Raw genomic sequence first — 18,020 nt, forward strand, 5'->3', positions numbered from 1 at the left:
CCTTTCATTCTAGCAGTAAAGGAGGTCACTTACATGTATGTTCAAAAATAGCAGCCAGCCTGGGTGTAAAGCACCAGAAATGTGCTAGAGAATGTTTTACATGTTTGTTCATCAGCAGGTTGGTAAGAGTATCCAAATAAAGATTTATCTACTTGATACTGTTCAAAGTAACTTTAAATATAGGGCAGAACAGCTCAAATGGCAGTTATTAAAGCTCAAATGCTGGCTTCTAAAAAAAAAATTAACACATAAACCATTATTTTTTTATATGAAAGGATATATTATTCTCAGTTCTGTTCATCAGATAATTACCTACCAGTTTCCAAAAGGAGAACTATAAACACCAACAAATTCCCCATTATTTGCTAAGGTAAGAACTGGGTTTGGACTTTTTACACACTTAAGCAAGTGTCTTCAATGTATGTTCTGGGAATGTGTTTATATGTTCAGAGTAGTTCATATCTGTCATTTTTTATTTATTTATTTATTTTAATTCCAGAAACACAAAAGAATAACACTATTATTTGTATCATTGTAGTGAAAAGTTAGTTAGCAAACTGGCATAATCATATCTCATGTTAAGAGTCATAGGACAACAGAATGATAGACTCATTTAGGTTGGAAAAAAACTTCAAGATCATCAAGTCCAACCATCAACCTGACTGACCTAGTCCCATCACTAAACTAGGCCCCTTAAATACCTCCAGGGATGGGGACTCCATTACCTTCTTGGGAAGCCTGTTCCAGTGCTTGACCACCCTATCTGTGAAGAAATTCTTCCTAACATCCAACATAAACCTCCCCTGGCACAACTTCAGACCATTTCCTAGTGTCCTATTGCTTGTACCCTGAGAAAAGGCACCCTCCTTGCTACAACCTCCTTTCTGGTAGTTGTAGAGACTGATGAGCGCTGTGAAAAAACAATGTCAAACACTTTACTGAAATCCAAGTACACAACATATGCAGCTTTTCCCTCATTTCCTAATTGTGCCTCTTTGTCACAGAAGGAGATCAGGTTAGTTAGGCAAGACCTACCCTTCATAAACCCATGTTGGCTGCTTCTGATCACTTGATTGTTTTGTTATGTGCCATGTGATGGCATTCAAGGTGATCTTCTCCATAACCTTCCCTGATATTGAGGTCAGACTAACAGGCCTGTAAATCCCCAGATCCTCCTCCCTGTCCTTCTGGTAGATTGGAATCACATTTGCCAACCTCCAGTCAACTGAGACCTATCCAGACAGCCACGATAGCTGGTAAATTCTTGAAAGCAGCTTGGCAAGCACTTCCACCAGCTCCTTCAGTACCTTTGGGTGAATACTGTCTGGTCCTGGAGACTTATGAACATTCAAAACATAGAAGGTCACTTAGAGTTTCCCATCTATCCCAGCACTCCAGCCACTTGAGTCATCCCACCGTATCTCACTGAGGCTAATGTTATGACAGCACCAAGACTGGCCTAAAACTTCCATTTCTGCTTGTCTGTTTCCCATGATGTGTGCATTCATATAGAGTCATTTCAGTTTGACCCTAATTTTATTGAACTAAGTAGCTGGAATTCCTTTATGCTGTCCTTCAGGTGCTCTCTTGCTGATATCTGATCCTCTTACTGACTCTGGGCATCTGTTGCTGGTGTTGGAATCAACCCAATAACAGTTGGCTCAGTCAACACCTGCATCTCCCCTGACATGATTGGTCCCTCCTCTGAAGTCCCCAGAAGAGTGAAGAAGTTCTGCAAGGGCACCTCAGGCAATGAGGGAAGTCTTTCTGCTGATCCTTGCTGTAACAAGCTTCTATTCCTCTGTGTTTTCAGTATCAGTCCCTGCTTTGTGGTCTTGAGAGGGAGTTTCTGGCTATGAGTGCAAAGCAGACTGCATGGAAGCACCTGTCTAACTCTACCTCAACTTTCTTGACACTGTGCAGACTGCTCAGTAGCTCCTGCAGCTCAGCCACCTGGTGAAGGAGGTCATCCACCTGGGCACACCTTTTGCAAGCAGGTTTGCTCTCTGTCCCTGCCACAAGACAAAGGTCTAGGCATTTCTTGCTGCCCAAAGTCTGCACTGCAGCCTCTCCCTTCAGCAGCTCTGTCTGTGTGGAAGGGTCACACAGCACCTGGGTAGATAGAGGAGACACCCCAGCTGGTGCTGCAGCCTTTACTCAAAGACAAGTGCCCAACATCTTGTCTAGGCAACTGTTATTAGAGTTTGCAGGGTGAATGTGTAGAGTGGATGGCCATTCTGATGTGCCTTTCTGCATGAACTGGTGTGCAAACTGCTGCACCCTCCATGTCCCTCTTTGCACATCCTGGCTGCAGCACTCCTGGCCACCAGGACTCCCTTAGGGCTGCCTTTTCTACAGCTGGGGTTGGCCACCCAAGCCTTGTCAGCTGCTCTCATGCTCTTCAGGCTACTGGTGGGTCTCTCTACTATCCCAGGGTTTTCCTGGCTTAGAAAACCACCCTGTACACCAGCTGCAGAGCAGTGTGCCTCTCCATGTGACGTGTTCTCAGTACTGATTCAGTACACAATTCTGTAAATGAAATAAAAGACTGGAAAAGTGATTATCATATTTTACAGTCTACCTATTTGTTCTAACTAAAAACCAAACATTTTTAGCTGGTTATAGGAGCTCATACATGTAAGTTATAAATGCAATGGACAGGTACAGTGCCCCTGGATTTCCTAGCCAGAGTATGCTGTCAAATTTGCATTAATTCTTATCCTGAAAAGTCACAAGCATCTCAGAATAAATAAATAAATAAATAAATGTCTGTGTAAAGTAAATCCTCCAACTTTGCTCCTGCTAAAATGAATTTGTGCCTTCAGTCAGATAGTGATGCCACTACGTAGATAAGCAATCACAGATTAATTACACTTGCAAATTGTGTTGCAAAAAGGATGGGCACTCAACTGAAAATTTACTAGGGTAGCTTTAGCTAGCTATTATAGCCTCTTCAGTTCTCCATGGTAGTTTGTTACATGAAATGTCATAGTCTTGTATATATGACAGCCTCTATATTAAGGTTACATAACACTTACCAATACAGAGAAACATGAAGCTGCTTTATTGTTCTTTTTCCTCTCAATGAGTATTGATGTCAAATATGACACCAGGATTTTAAACATGGAATTTGTAGCAGAAAAATTAGCTTTTCTATTTCATGAAAATCCATTTCAGTTCTGATGAGTTACAAACTGTCAGAAACTGTCATTTCCTATCTGTGGTTTATGCAATACACGTTTTTTTTTTTGTTGTTTGTTTGTTTTTTAATGAACAAAGAAATCCCAGATCTGATCACAGGCTGGTCCCATAGCATCCCGCATTAGTATTTTGGACAGGCCAAACTGTAGACAAAAACCAGTCTTCTCATCAAAGAGCAGGAGAAGTTACATGAGCTGTGGGTAGAGCTCACACACGGACATTAAATACTTCCAGAAAAAATCCAGGCTTTCTCACTGAATAAACCTTAAAATAATCATTTTTACTCTCAGAACCTACGGTCCTCCAGCTGGGAAGAAGGTGATTTCATTATCATGTCCTGCACTTATTAATAATCTTTCCATCAGTTAATAGAAAGCTCTATGAAGCTCTCTATTATTATTACAGATATGCGGAAAGTGGCCCACACAAAGAATCAAGAGACGTTGACTTTTTCAGACTTCCAATTGAAAAATTACATAACATAGGGATCAAATAAAATGAGCCTCTATGAGGAAAACCATCATCTCTGCCAGTGAATTCTCAGAAACATCTACTGTACCTTCATCTTTGCCAGTTTCAGTCTGCAGAGGTGCTCTTCGGGTTTTATATAAGCATTGCTTTAGTGTGTAGTGTGTAGTTTCCAAGGACAGCTTCGCGCAGGACAAACAATAAGGGACTGTTTTAAAGGTTCAGAGATTGAGCTGGTGAAGGAAAAATTTTGATGTAAATAATAACTATATAATTTAGTTATTCTTAATGAAACCTCAGAAGTATTATATACAAGAAAATAAGTATGTAAGTCTAAAGTTACCTCCCTCATTAACAGGTCATAATAGAAAGAATATTGCTAGTGCTTTGGTCATGTATGCATTTAGGCAGATAAAATTCCATGATCTTTTGCCTCATTCACATACTTCCTGCCTCATTTAGTGCACAGAATGAACTAAATCAAGGAGTAAATCAATGTTTTATAAATGAAACTGCTACATACAGGAGATGTGCACCAAAGCATTGGAAACTGTAAAGTGTGAAGAAAAAGTAAGAAGAGAAATGGGTGGAAGAAAAAGAATGAATAGCTTAATCAACCAGATATTCCCATAATGACCTATATTTATCCTGAGCTTGCTAGCAAGTTCCCATTAAATATTAGTTAAGTCACTTAAGTCGACACATTTGCAGATGACTAATTACTGGATTTTGGTTTCAAAAACACTAATTAAAACTGAGAAAAAAATTGAACTGGTTTCATAAGAGACATCAAGATTTTGATTTTTTTTTTACACTGACCCAAATTAAGAATGAAATTTAAATACGGTAAATTAGCCAAAGAATTGTTGAAAAGTGATTTGAGGTGAAGCAAAATGTGTGTTTTTCTCACTCTGTTTTTAATATGTTGTTATTTTTGTCGCATCTGAAAGGATTATACAATGATTTCTATAACAGCAAAATGTCTTTCAAGTACTTTGCCTGCTTTTTGCCTGCTTGCTGCAAATTAATAGCTGAATTCTAGGGCAAGCATCATATCCAGCTGCTTAAGAGGCAACATAGTGTAGAAAATGAAGACATTCAGGGATGGGGGGAGGTTTGTTTTGTTTTTTTTTTTAAATCACAACTTTTATGTGTGGAGTTACATTTACCAGCTAACACTGAGAATTAAAGTTATTGGGCATTATACATATTTTCAACTCCAAAACTTTGCTAGTATGGACATCTTTTAATGAAGTATTATAATACTTTGTGTGCTGTTCTGTTACGCCATAACAGACACTTAAAAAAAAGTCATTGAGTTCAACTGGACTTTGTTTCTGAAGATCATTTCTGATTGTGATGCCCCCACTCCTCCTCCTCCTCCTCCTCCTCCTCCTCCTTCCTTCCTTCCTTCCTTCCTTCCTTCCTTCCTTCCTTCCTTCCTTCCTTCCTTCCCTCTTTTTCTTCACCTATATCTTAATACAAATATCCTACCAGGTATTTTACAGCAATCAGTAAACGTCAGGCAGTAAAATCATGAAATTAACTGGAGCATCTGTCTCTTTTTTCACAGTTGTTATTCTTGCTTTTATGGGACTCCACACTGGGGCCTTCAGGTCACTGGTCTTCTTGGAGATATTCAAAACCATCTGGACATGGTCATGGGCAATCAGTGGCCTTGCTTAAGCAGGGGGCTTGAACCAGATGACCTCAAAAAGTCCCTTCCAACCTCAACCATTCAATGATCTTGCGATCCTGTGAAACTGAAAAGTGACTGAATCTCCAGAACAGATAAAGATATATGAGCTTCAGATTCCCTATAAAGATTTATAAATTTATAAATTTATCAGAGGTGGCGCAGAAGAATGAATAAAGAAAAATCTTTTCTTAAAGAGGTAAGAAATGGTTTGGGGTGTCAGGACCTGGACTCACCAAACACTGATGAATGAATGAAATGGTTTTTAAATTCAAAAAGAAGAAAGAACAACTGAACTGAAGTCAGACATAGGGGAACACAGACAAAATTTTCAGGATAAATGCTCAGTGCAAGTCTAATGTATAGCAATTTGGAAAGAAATTCATGACAGTAAAATGAAATGACTACTTTACTTTTTGTATTTGTATGGGCTAAAAGTCTGCTTTACCTGTGTGTTGTTAGATTTCAAAGCACTCAGTAAAAATCAAGTTCCAAACCATGAGTGCTTCAGAGCTGCTTATGCACTGGAGCATGTAGAATTTTTTGCTTGTCATCTGTAAATTTTTCTCAGAGCAAGGCTCTCAGCAAAACAGCTGAATCTTTCATTTGTGTGAATGAGTGAGTCTAGTTTAGATTCCAGGATAGACCATTGACAACTGTTAGAGGTATGAAGCCAGTATTTCGCAGATGGATTACACCTGTATTTGAAGGTTGAGGATTTCTATTCTGAAGAATAAGATAAAATCTCTGCTGGGAATTTGTGTGAAGTTATTGAGGGAGAAAAGAAAGAGTGAAAGATAGATGTCCACAAAAGCAGTCTGAAAAAAAAATAATACATATGCACTAGTCTTCAAGTATTTTTTATTTTTTTTTAGCCTCATTCAGGATTTAACTGTTACTGGCAGGAGTAGTAGGGGGTAGGTAACAGATCTCACAGCCCAGAACCAAACAACTTCAAAGCAAATATTTGTTGTTGTTGTTGCTGTTGTTGTTTTAACAGTATTTATGAAGAAATTATCCTGAAAAATAATATATTATATTAGTACCTATATAAATAGTTAAAAACAAACAACCAAAATAATTTTAAATTACATTTCTAGAAAATTATGTTTTAATTGTGTGTATAGGTAGTATATATACAGAAGATAGTCAGATTGTCTTTTTTACTCTATCTGATGTCTGATTGATGAATAACTATTTTTTCTATATTTTTTTTCTGCTTCCCTTCCATGACTCTGGGGGCCTTTTTTTTCTCTTTTTTTTTTTTTTTTTTCTCCCAAATAGTGTAAAAGTAGTCAGGGAAATACAGTACAGAGACTTATCATCTTTTTTTTTTTTTTTTGAGCATCTTCTATCAACCTTCATGGTAAGGAAAGTATAGAAATTGCTACTGGCTTTCTCTTAACACTTAGCCTCACAAAGATGTCATTTTTAAAGATTTTCTAATGATATGTCTAGTATGCTACCAGACAATTACTAAGTTTAATACTGTAAAAAATGCAGTATTGTCCTTCAGCAAACAAAGGAAAGATAAATATCTACAGCTGAGCAAAAAGCTAAAATAGAAATAATGCATATCAATGAAAATGTGTAAAACCATAGCTTATTATCTGATAAGCATCCTGTCATCAGAGCTCGGAACAGTTGTCTCCAGGGTGATCAGAGATACATGCAACTGAACTGAACTGAAACAAAAAGTATAGCTTTACTGAATTTAGTTATAAGTATTACTAATATAAGTGAAACACCTTTCAAGAACACCAAAACCAAGGATACACCACTTCCCCCCACCCGCTTATCTTTGTCTTCAGTACATTGAAAAACAGAATGAAAAGAAGAACATACCTAAATAAATAAATATGTACATAAAATCTACCCCCAAAATTACGACAATAACAATAATAGTTATCTTTCCAGTTTTCTAACTTGCTGTTTGAGCCTTCAAGAGCACCTTTTACTGAACAGATTTGAGTGTTTACACAAAAATGGAATGTAAGCTAATTTATAAATTATTTTATTATTTGTTTGTATATATATATGCATATATATATGTATATATATCTCCTAATCTTTCTTGGAATCCTTTAATCCCATATAAATTCTTGCATACTGAATTACGGGGTATTGCTTCTTGATGTTTAGAAGACAACAGAGGATGCTAGATGTGATGGTGAACATCCCAGTTGAGACTAGCAGTGATCAAATGAAGCAAGACATACAGTCAGGACTTTAGAGAAAACGTAAGAAAACAGGCTTACCCCATATCCCAGACTACTGAAGGGCATGTTTCATGTGAGAAATCAGTGTCTCATAGAATATGAGTGGATAAATACAGTTGTAAAAATTTCCTTTAAAAAAAAAAAAAAAAGAAACAATCAAGAAATTCAGTAAAAATAAGTGCTTGATTTGCTTTCTCAGTGCATTTATCTACCATGTTAAATATCTGAGAGTTTATTTTATTTCCAAGAACTTTCTTGAGCGGTGAGCTTCACGAACTACACAGTACTTATTTTCATGAAAACACACACACATGGACAGGATTATCTGGTACAATGAAAGTTCATACTCCAGTTTTCTTCAAATGCCTTTATTTTTGTTCTGAATCTCTTTCCCACAACTGGTGTAGCCAAATACATAGAAATATGCAGAATTCCTTAATTGTGTAATGCTGTTACTAGCATGCACTGAATAAATTACTGTATTACAATCCAACCTTTTAATTATGTCATGAAATAAACGTTGTTCTACTATGTTATTAAAAAAATTAGCAAAATCTGCCCACTCACTAAATAAATCAGGCAGAATAATTAAACATAAATAGCTTCTTGTACTAACCTAATCTGTTTAGATAGCAAATGTTTTTTTTTCATTTCTCTTGCTAAGCAGATAGCTCTGGCAGTTCAGGAAAGGGTTTGGCATCTTCTTCCTTTTCACTGGAAATTGATAAGATATCCTTCAGTTATCTGAAAAGATTATATATATTGGCCTTTAACAAACAAGCTAGTTTAAAATAACTTCTTTGAACAGAGGGGCAAGGTGTGAGTGGCTTTCAAAAAAATACAGTCCCTCAATCCCAAAATGAAATACAGGCTGGATGGGGAATGGATTGAAAGCAGCTCTGAGGAGAAAGACTTGGGGGGTGTTGGCTGATGAGAGTTCAACATGAGGCAGCAATGTGCACTTAGATACTTTTTATTTTTTATTTTTAATTATTTTTGGAAGGCTGAAGTAGAGTGTAACTGAAGTCTCAGTTCCCTTGTTATTTGGTCTAACTACCTTTATTATGATTAATGATATTAATAATTAATTGCAAGGTACTGGATTGCAGTGGCCAGAAGCTGTAGGTCCAGTCATTATTTTTGTTTCTCCCTGAAGTCCACAGAGCTGCATGACGCATATCAGCTCCATTTCATGTTGAGTGCCATTTTTACAGTTCTCTTATCTGCAGATGAATCATAGTAAAATTAAAGCAAACAATGATGACAAATCATAGAATGGCTTGCGTTGGAAAAGACCATCTAATTCCAAACACCCTGCCATGGGCAGGGATACCTCCCACTAAACCAGGTTACCCAACACCACATCCAGCTTGGCCTTAAACACTTTCAGGGATGGAGCATCCACAACTTCTCTGGGCAACCTGCAATTTCTTCTTTATGTGTAAACTAGATCTATCCTCTTTTAGTTTAAAACCGTTACTCCTTGTCCTATCATTACACTCCCTGACAAAGAGTCCCTCCCCAGGTTTCCTGTAGTCCCCCTTTAGGTGCTGGAAGGCTATAAGGTCTAGAGACTATAAATCCTCCTCAAAGCCTCCTCTTCTGCAGTCTGAACAACCCCGTCTTTCTCATTCTGTCTTCATAGGAGAGGTGCTCCAGACCCTTGATCATCTTCATGGCTGTCCTCTGAACTCGTTCTAATTCTTCCTTGTCCTTCTTGTTCTGGGGGCTCCAAAGCTGAACACAGTACTCCAGGTGGGGTCTCACGAGAGCAGACTAGAGGTGGAGAATCACTTCCCTTGACCTGCTGACCATGTGTCTTTTGATGAAGCCCAATTATAGGAAAATTTCTGATTATAGGAATTGTTAGTATTTCTAGTAGGAAAATATTATCTGACTGTGTCTTTCTCTGGAAAAATACCAACAGATTCTGAGAAAAAAAAATAAATAACCAGTAAGTCTTTCATAACTTTATAGAATATAAAATCTGGACTCTTCAAATTTCATTCAAATATAGAGAATTGAATGGAGAATTTCTTCTTCAACACACAGGGGTATACATCTTCCCTTTTCTCTGCATAGGGTACTTCCCTATCTACGTTGCTGCATCTGTTCTTATTAAAGTCAAAATTATTTTTCTGTATGAAATTATCCTGATTTTTTCAAACAAGCAAACACATACACTCCTTGATTTCTATTAAAAATAAACTCTTAAAAAGTGTCTTGCTCTCCTAGTTTTTATTCCTTTCAAAATTCTGGAAACACTATTGTGTTTCTTTTTTTTTTTTTTTTTTCATTTCAAACTGTTACTCATGTTTGTGGCTGTAGCTAATGTGTACAACTCAATATTGGAAAACATATTTTTCCCAGGTAACTGAAAAAAAAAAAAAGGGAAAAAAAAAAAAAGGAAAGAAAAGAAAAAAAGCTCCTTGTGCTGTTAGAAGATGTTAATCTCATCATGACTAACATCATGCTAACACTGCATTTCTGTGCAACTATGTCAGCCTTCTCTTTTACAAGCTTCTTTTCCATTTTTACACAAATATTCAAAAATATCTCAAAGGCTAACCCGACTTTCTAAAGTTCTCCAGGAATCTTACTATTTTACTGTCTTTGCTTCCAAATTACTTAGGTGTGTCTTTGTCCACATTTATAGTTTAGCATTTACTAAGGGAAATCTTATAATATTCCCAGTAATTAATGATGTTAATATATGAGGAGACCCAAGAACAGTAAAAATTGACATCAATGGGGAAAAAAAAAATCAAATGAAAGATGAGTAAAAATTAGCTTTAATATTTTGGTTCACATACCATACGTAATTAACAGACATAAAAGTCTGTTAAAAAGCGACACAGCTGATGATCACCATAATATATTACAGGGTAAGTTTGACATTGTGATCTGCTGTGACCCACAAAATCTTCAGACTTTTTTAACATCCTGAGAAAATGAGTGCGCCAATCACAGATGAGCAGAATAAGGGTGGAGCAGGAGAGAAGGACTGACCAAGATAGAACACTTTTTCTTCCCCCCCCCCCTTCCCCCCCGCCTTGGGAGCTCTTTCTTTCTTTTTTTTTTTTTTTCCCTAAAGTGAAAATATACATATATATATATATATATATATATGTATGAAGCTAAATTCTCATGAGTCTTGCTTAAATGATTATAGAATTAAACATACATTATTTAGAGACTGGGGCTAACTGAAGGCTGTTGATGTCTTTCGTTTGATTTATGGAAGTATTAGTTTGGAGCAATTAATTATTAATTATATGGGCTATGGAAAGGTTCCTAATTAAATCAAATTTCTCCATTAAATATAAGCAGATTAATAAATAAAATTTAAGAGTGCAGTTTGCATTATTTTGAGGCTTTCTTTCTACCATAGATTTTTCTGTATGTATTGCTTGGATTTACAAAAGTCATAGAAGAATCATTGTATATAATAGTTACACCTCACTAAAAATAAAATATAATCACCAATAAAAATAATTAATCTTTAAAAAGAACTTTACCATATTTGGTGACTGTTTTATAACTTGGAGTTTGAAAGAGGTTAGGTGGCCAAGCAAAGACACTCCTGGCAAATATTGCTAAGAGACAAATTGGTTCTCAATTACTTTTAAGCAGAGCAGTTCTGAGGGCAAACAAAATAATTGCCTAAATGCCCAGGTGACAGTGCTTGCAGTGGACACCAACATAATTAAGGTAATACTGCAAGCCAAGCAGATTTCAGAGAAGAGACATTTCTTAGCTTTCCTAATTCCTCCTTGGCCTGAAAACAAACATACAAACAAACAAACAAAAAATTTCGTTTGTCTTCTGCATTATAGTTTTCTATAAATTTTTAAAGATAAGAAATTTCAAATGATGATAGCTTTAATCTGGATTGTATGTGATAAATACAGTATTGTGTACTATTACCTGAACACAAAAACTTCAAAATATACTCCACTGGTTTTTTTCTACATTCTGGTAAATCACAGTTCCTCTAATTTCTACACAATATAAAAATCAGAAAATACCTATAGAATATGAAGAAAACCCTTAAAGAGATCTTTCCCTTAAAGGGATTATAGAGCGCATATTCTTTATTATTAATTCCGCACTCAAAATATACATAATCATATATATAAATTATAATACCCTTTATTAAAATGCTTCAATACCATATTTTTTTATTCCAATAAATTAGTTTTTATTCTTCCTATGTTCTTATACTCATATATAGATATATTCTTTATAATCTTCATGTATTATTTATTATTTATAGATTTCCTAAGCTTGGAAGAAGAAAAAGAGAACCTACAAAATTGGATCACTAGTTTTTTCCTCTGTATTCATCATCTTATCTTTTTTTTTTTTTTTTTTTTTTGTGGTAATGTCCTACACAAGGGTATGTATCACCTACAGCCATCACAAATATGTCAACAACAAGCTATGTCAAACCAATCTAATTTCTTCCCATGACACAGGAACAGGCCTTGTGACTAGACACACACACACACACACAAAATATCATATCTTGAATCCGGTGGGGGTTTTTGATGCTGTCTCACATGATATTCTCTTATTCAAGTTCATGGTCCAGAGGAAGCTGCTGTAACAGAGTTAAAAATTATTCCAGAAAGATAATAGTACCACCGCTTCACTAGCACAACAAAAGGATGACTAAACCAGAAACCTATATCCACAACCATAGAATATTGTTACAAATGACCTCATCATGCAGGAAATAGCACATTTAATAAATTTTCAGATGATACTAAGCTGGAAGAGATTTCCAAGGTGTTACAAGGATAAGGATTCAGATGAAACTTTAATGAATTAAAGTGGTTTAAATGGTTTGAAACTACTTTAATGGTTTTAAAATGTTTGGTTTAAAATGTTTTAAAAAATAGGATGCAATCTGTAGGATATGCAAAAGGCTGCATGTAGGAATGAATACACTGATTGAAACAATACATGGTGAGCACATCATACAAGTGACTAATAGAACTGCAAATCAGAATCTAAGGATAAAAACTCTTTCTGTTGAAAAAAAAAAAAAAAATTGAAAATACAAAGGCAAATATCCTGCCGATTTCAGCTGAGTAAAGTGGTCAACCTCATTAGACAGGTAAACTAAGATTCTGTAAGTATAATATAAAATTAGATTAAAAGTTTCATTGACATTTTTCTAATGTACCTGCATGTTATATAATGTAATATGGATAGTGTAATAAAAAAGTGATAGGGTTTCATATTATAATCAAAAATAAATAATTATATTATAATAAACTAATAGATAATAATAGAAATATTGTTTGATATTATAATAAAAACAGTAAAGCTATTTACTTCAAAATTATGTAATATAATTTTTTAAAGATATTAATTTTAAAAATAAATATATATTAGTTGTACATGTTAGTTATACTTCTTTGAACTGGCTTCAAGGTAAATCTATACATCCAGAGAAGAACAGGTTCAGGAAGAAAGCTGAGTAACTAGACTGTTCATCATCTGTATGGATCTACTATTAACATAGTTCCTAAATTTTTTCCTGTTCAGACTGGATTCATCATGGCCAAGCCTGCCAATTACATGGCTCCCTCTGCCCTACCCACCTAACATATTCTGTCCAGTTTTGTGTTCTCAGACTTCCACAGGCCGTTTATGCTCTGCCTCTGAACACTCAGTGCCTCCAGCTGCATGTTGTGGCAGCACTACTGCTGCACCACTGGTGTGGCAGCACTACTGCTGCAATGCAGTCCTAACCTTATTTCACACGTATCCAGAAAGGCAAAAGTTAGCAAAAATGATAAAAATATGTAGTACCACAAGGTATCACAAGGATCACAAATATGATCTAGCAACAACTATATATAAAGTAGATACAGACCATCTCTGTCATTTGAAGTTGGGGAATGAAATAGTTCTTAAACCCTATTCATAAAAATAGCTTCAAAGTGTGTACAATAGCTTTAAAGACTATATGTCCTTTTGGAAGAACACATATGAACACACTATGAAGGACACATACCCAACATACTATTATAAAACCAGGTCCTGCATCTGGGCCTAGGCAATGCCAAGCACAAATACAGACGGGGTGGAGAATGGATTGAAAGGAGCCCTGATGAGAAGTACCTGGGGGTGTTGGTTGACGAGAAGCTCAACACGTGCTGGCAATGTGTGCTTGCAGCTCAAAAAGCCAACTGTATCCTGTATAGTGGGTTTATGTGGCCAGGTTTTGGTAGGGGGGATTGGAGGGGTGACTTCTGTGAGATGAATCCAGAAACTGCCCCATGTTAGATAAGGGCCTTTTTCAGCAGGCTACAAAGGGTCTGTGATCCTGTGATTCTGTGGACCCACTGATCAGAGCTGAGCCAATAAACAACGAGGAGTGAGAGCAATAAAAAAGAGCAATAAAAGAGGAAGCGCATGCAGGGAAAGGGAAGTTGTCTTCTTCTCTTTGGTTCAGTATACAAGAATATATTCTGGGAATAGGACTGTGCTGTTATATTATAATGTGTTTAGGCATCACTGTCAAAAGTTAGTTTAGTAAATGTAGGGAAAAAAAGTCCTGATAAGAATAGTTAGAGAATTAACTTAGAAAATTGGTTTATATGTTTACATAAGAATGACTATATTATCTGTAGAAAACGTAAAACAAAACCAGATTTATTTATTTATTTATTTTCTCTAGGAGCCAATATGCTTTAAGTAAGGAACTCCCAGTGCATGCATAATAGTAGTTACTAAGCATCAATTATATTTACGCATGGATGCAAAGAGGAATGTTGGTATTTTTTTGTTTTGTTTTGTTTTCATCTTAAAAGTAAATAATTTTCAGAAGAGGAAGGAAGGCAAAAAGGAAACAGAAGGAAATTAAAATATTGAAGTGCGTGTCACTTTTACTAACATCCTGTGTCAGACTTTCTACATCAGCAAATGGTAGACTTGTGGCATAAATATTCTAGCTGTTGATAAAGTAGAGAGAAAAATACAGTGTGCTTGTGTATTTTTCTAATATGGTGGTTTATATGCCTTGTAAAGACTTCTCACCCTATCTGATATTTGTTTGATGTATGCAAAGTAATTGAGTCATAAACTCAAAAATTGAAATCCTTGATGTTACTCAGAAACAGGTGCAGAAATGAGATAAATTTAGTAAAACATAGAGATAGCTTTGTTAATACACTAATGTACATGTCCACCAAAAACCCTACCCTCTGGCTAAAAATCCATGCCTTATGTATTAAACCTAGCTGAATCTGCTTAGGCAACTTGATATAGAATAGTCTTCTATCACTTAAAAGCTGTATTCAAAGAATACAGAACAAACAGGGGAAGTAGGTTTAGTCAAACTAAAATCGGTTACACTTCGTTGAAACAGCAACAACAGCAAGAAGCATTTTTTACCCTTTAAGCCACTGAGTTGTCTACTAAAGTTTTAAGGAATATATAAGTTAAAAGGGATGCATTTGTAATTGCAAATATATATATATGTATATATATACTTTTTTTTTTTTTTTTTTTCCCTAAAAGAGAAAGAATATGTTGGATCAAACATTGTAATATATACCAAGGATTTAGGACCTTGCTCACAAATTTCTTATACTTTACCAAGAATGTAATTACTTCCTGGGGGCTATTGACTTCAGGAGTTTCATGTTTCTGGACCAAAGTCTAAATTCTTTTGTTTCTGGACCAAAGTCTAAATTCTTTTTCTAATAAAGAAAGGATTTCAGATTTCCTGTCAGATTTTCTGGAAACAATGAACAAGGCAATTTTGAAACCGAGTGAAGAACTCATTGAGAGCAGCCCTGCAGAGAAGGATTTGGGAGTTTTGGTTCATGAAAAGCTTTATGTGAGCCAGTAGTGTGCACTTGAAGCCCAGAAGGCCAACTGCATCCTGGGCTGCATCAAAAGAGGAGTGGACAGCATGTCGAGGGAGGTGATTGTGCCCCTTTACTCTGCCCTTGTGAGGCCCCACTTGGAGTACTGCAACCAGCTCTGGAGCCCCCAGCACAAGAAGGATGAAGTTGATCAAAGGGCTGGAGTACCTCTCCTACAAAGAAACGCTGAGAGAGATGGGGTTGTTCAGCCTGAAGGAGAGAAGGCTCTGGGGTGACCTTATTGCAGCTTTCCAATACTTAAAGGGGGCTTATAAAAAAAGATAGAGAACAACTTTTTACTCAGGTAAATAATGATAGGACAAGGGGGGATGATTTTAAATTAAAAGGGGAGATTTAGATTACAGGCTAGGAGGAAATTCTTCACTCAGAGGGTGGTGAGGCACTGAAACAGGTTTCCCAGAGAGGTTGTGGATGACCCATCCCTGGAGATGTTCAAGATCAGGTTGGACGAGACCCTGAGCAACCCTATGTAGTGGGTGGCATCCCTTCCCATGCCAGGGAGGTTGGAACTGGATGATCTTTATGGTCCCTTCCAACCCAATCAATTCTATGATTCTATGATAGTTCTTGGCAGCTATCCTGTAATGTTTATAATCCTAGTGATATCATCAACACTAAAGCCAGAATTCAGTCAAGCAGTAAATGTACAGTCTGTATCAGACTAAGCAGATTTGATGACTGCTCCATTATGACAGTTGCTGGACATGAACTACACCAAAAGCAGTTTCTGCTTTCTGAAATTTCATCCAGATTCAGTGGTTCTCAAACAGTGAGATCCAACTAAACAGCAAGTCTCTATTTATATTACGTAATGGGATTTTTAGGAAAGTGTCCAATGTATATTATAAGGACAAAAATATATTTTGCCTTTGTCTTCATATTCTAGGGTCAGAATATCCAATGCAGTCAGAGTACAGTGTAAATTTAAAGGTGATTTCAGGAAAGGTGACTGAAAGAATCAAATCTTTTCTGAGAAGCTTTGATACACCATAATCTGGTATCATTTTAACCAAGGCATACACACAGTAAATGCAAGGTTTGCAATAAGGGTGTCATAGTATGATGGGGACATTGTTTGAAAGGAAGTTGTTGACATATGTAAAGCATGCGATGTTTTAAGCAAAATTAGAGGCTAAAGGTTGCACGGCAGGAGCACAAGAGTTCTGGAACTAGATGATCTTTAAGATCCCTTCCAACCCAAACCATTTTATGATTCTGTGATTCTATGATTCAGTTCTTATAACCAGTTGGCCTATAACCTGGTGTGACTACTCTGGGTATGGAGGATCTGTTTCTGTTGACTAGCCTAAACTACATGCAAACCATGTCCTAATTACTCCCTAGTCTAACGTATCTTAAATACTACAGCAGACTATTCTGTGTCCACTCCTGACTATTTACAGGTATTTAATTTATGCACAATTTAGTCAATTCTGCAGCAGAAACAACCTCCAGAAGTTTCAGGAGCAGCCAAATCCTCTTTCCAGGATATAAATCAACATATTTAAGTATACCAATAAAGTCTATCAATGAATGTATTCAGAGCAGGGAATGGCTCCAAGAAATCTCCAGGACTGACTGAAATTCCCACACTGAGAGTTCCTGTAACAGTAAGTCAAATGCTTTTCTGTGAAGCTGGCTTATATAGCAAACTTGAATTCTGTGCTGATATCAGAATTATGACTAAAAATTCAAAGATATCTTATAAGAAACATCATGAGAATGAACAGGAGCTAACAGAAGGTGAAGGAGGCTCTCTTGCCCTTGCTCATAGCCTGCCTTATGCAATGTTTCTATTGCACATTGTCTCCTACTACCATCCTACTACCTAACCCAGACATCACCCTCTGTGCTACATCACATTACTTTGAGCAATGCTGTAACATAGATAAGCCCACTTTACTCTCCCATATAAAACTCAGTCCCATTCACACAAAATCTAATTTTGCCTAAAAGACTAGGAGGAAACAACTGAGAATAATGCAGTGCTGTTCACTGTGGTCAGGCTGGCACTGGTGCCCAAGCCACTGGTTTTAAAGTCAGCAAGACGTAAAAACTATTTTGTGTGTAAAACTATTTTAACTCTTCAGGGCTAACCAAAACTTAAATCATATTGATGAGGGCATGCTAAACTATTTTTTCCTGGAACCACTAAAAGCCTAAGTTTCAGTGAGAACTATTCTTATGCCCAATTTCATTTTGCAACTCTAAGTCATTTTACTCAGAGGACTATTTAAAAGAAAATTAAAAGAATAGCATAATGAGAAATAAGCTTTCTTCTTTCTTCCCCTCAACCTACTAAATGAGTCAATTTACTATAAAAATGTGACATCTACTGTTCTGATAAAAAGGTAGTATACAAATTTTATCCTAAAAAATAAATAAGATAATAAATAAAAAATGGAAAAACAGAAGGAAATAGGACCAATCCAACAGACAACATGAGACATATTCTGTAAGAAAGGGACTCTCTTCTATTATACATAAAAGTTATATGGGCGAAATCTGACACAATACTCAAAGCATAAT

Source organism: Anser anser (assembly GCF_964211835.1).
Source record: "Anser anser genome assembly, chromosome: 1".
In the NCBI taxonomy this organism is placed as follows: Eukaryota; Metazoa; Chordata; class Aves; order Anseriformes; family Anatidae; genus Anser; species Anser anser.